The sequence below is a fragment of the Stenella coeruleoalba genome (assembly GCF_951394435.1).
Source record: "Stenella coeruleoalba genome assembly, chromosome: 14".
In the NCBI taxonomy this organism is placed as follows: domain Eukaryota; kingdom Metazoa; phylum Chordata; class Mammalia; order Artiodactyla; family Delphinidae; genus Stenella; species Stenella coeruleoalba.
The window spans coordinates 29,810,261-29,812,225 of record NC_137160.1 but is presented as its reverse complement, the minus strand read 5'-3'; positions in this window follow the sequence as shown (position 1 = coordinate 29,812,225).

Sequence of the window (1,965 nt, the reverse complement as noted above, 5' to 3'; positions counted from 1 at the left end):
TGTTGTCCATTCAGCCAGTCTGTGTGTTTTGGTTGGGGCATTTAATCCATTTACATTTAAAGTGATTATTGATATATATGTTCCTACTACCATTTTCTTAATTATCTTGGGTTTGTTTTTGTAGGTCTTTTTCTTCTCTTGTGTTTCCTGCCTAGAGAAGTTCCTTTAGCATTTGTTATAAAATGGTTTGGTGGTGCTAAATTCCCTTAACTTTTGCTTGTCTGTAAAACTTTTGATTTCTCCTTTGAACCTGAATGAGATCCTTGCTGGCTAGAGTAATCTTGGTTGTAGTTTTTTCCCTTTCATCACTTTAAATATATCTTGCCACTCTCTTCTGACCTGTAGAGTTTCTGCCAAAAGATCAGTTGTTAACCTTATGAGGATTCCCTTGTATGTTATTTCTTGCTTTTCCCTTGCTGCTTTTAATACTTTTTCTTTGTGTTTAATTTTTGTTAGTTTGATTAATATGTCTTTGTGTATTTCTCTTTGGATTTATACTGTATGAGACTCCCTATGCTGCCTGGACTTGATTGACTATTTTCTTTCCCATGTTGGGGAAGTTGTTGACTGTAATCTCTTCAAATATTTTCTCAGACCTTTTCTTTTTTTCTTCTTCTTCTGGACCACATATAATTCGAATGTTGGTGCACTTAATGTTGTCCCAGAGGTCTCTGAGACTGTCCTCCATTCTTTTCATTCTTTTTTCTTTATTCTGCTCTGTAGCAGTTATTTCCACCATTCTATCTTCCAGCTCACTTATCTGTTCTTCTGTCTCAGTTATTCTGCTATTGATTACTTCTAGTGTATTTTTAGTTTCAGTTATTGGTTTGTTCATTATTGTTTGTTTGGTCTTTACTTCTTCTAGGTCCTTGTTAAATGTTTCTTGTATTTTCTTTATTCTATTTCTGAGATTTTGGATAATCTTTAACTGTCATTATTCTGAATTCTTTTTCAGGTAAGTCTGTGAGCTTAGTATGATTTCAAGTACTTTGTTTGCTGATGGGTGGGTTTTGTGTCCCTGTGTTTGTTGTTTTGTGTGAGTCATACAATGCTGGGGGCTGCTGGAAATTGGTTGGGGCCAGGTCTTGAATTTAGATAGAGGTCTCTGTGAGAGCTCTTGGTGATTAATCTCCCATGGGGCCAGGAAATCTCTAGTGGTCTAGCATCATGGACTCGGTGCTCTCACCCAAGAGCCTCAGGCCCAGCTTCTGGTCGAGGGACCAATACACCACAAGTCACTCATTCTGGGTTTAAAGGGGATTAAAAAGAAAAAAAAGACTAACAAAACCCCAGACAAATGGTTAAAAAGTAAAATCAAACAAACAGAAACAGAAACAAGGAAACACGCACACACACAAAAGAAACAACAGAAGCAAATAAATCAAAAAGTGTGAGAACAACCAGATAAACAAAAGAACCCAAGAACTAAATCAAACAATTAAAAAAAAACTGACAAAACCACAAAACCAAAAAACAAACCAAAGCAGAGTGACAACTGAAGAATGAAGCAGGAGGTGGAATTTGGGAGCAGGATAGATTATTTTTTCCTCTTTTTGTGAGTGTGTGTGTGTATATGCTTCTGTGTGAGAATTTGTCTGTATTGATTTGCTTCCACCATTTGTCCTAGGGTTCTGTCCATCTTTTTTTTTTTTTTTTTTACTTTTTAAAATTTATTTCTTAATAATTATTTTTATTTTAATAAATTTATTTTATTTTATCTTATTTATTTTATTTTATCCCCATTCTTTCTTTCTTTCTTTTTCTCCCTTTTATTCTGAGGTGGAGGACAGAAGGTGGAGGACAGTCTCTTGGTGTTCCAGCCAGGCATCAGGGCTGTTCCACTGGGATAGGAGAGCCAAATTCAGGACACTGGTCAACAAGAGAACTCCCAGCTCCACATAATATCAAATGGCAAAAATCTCACAGAGATCTCCATCTCAACACCAACACCCAGCTTCACTCAAT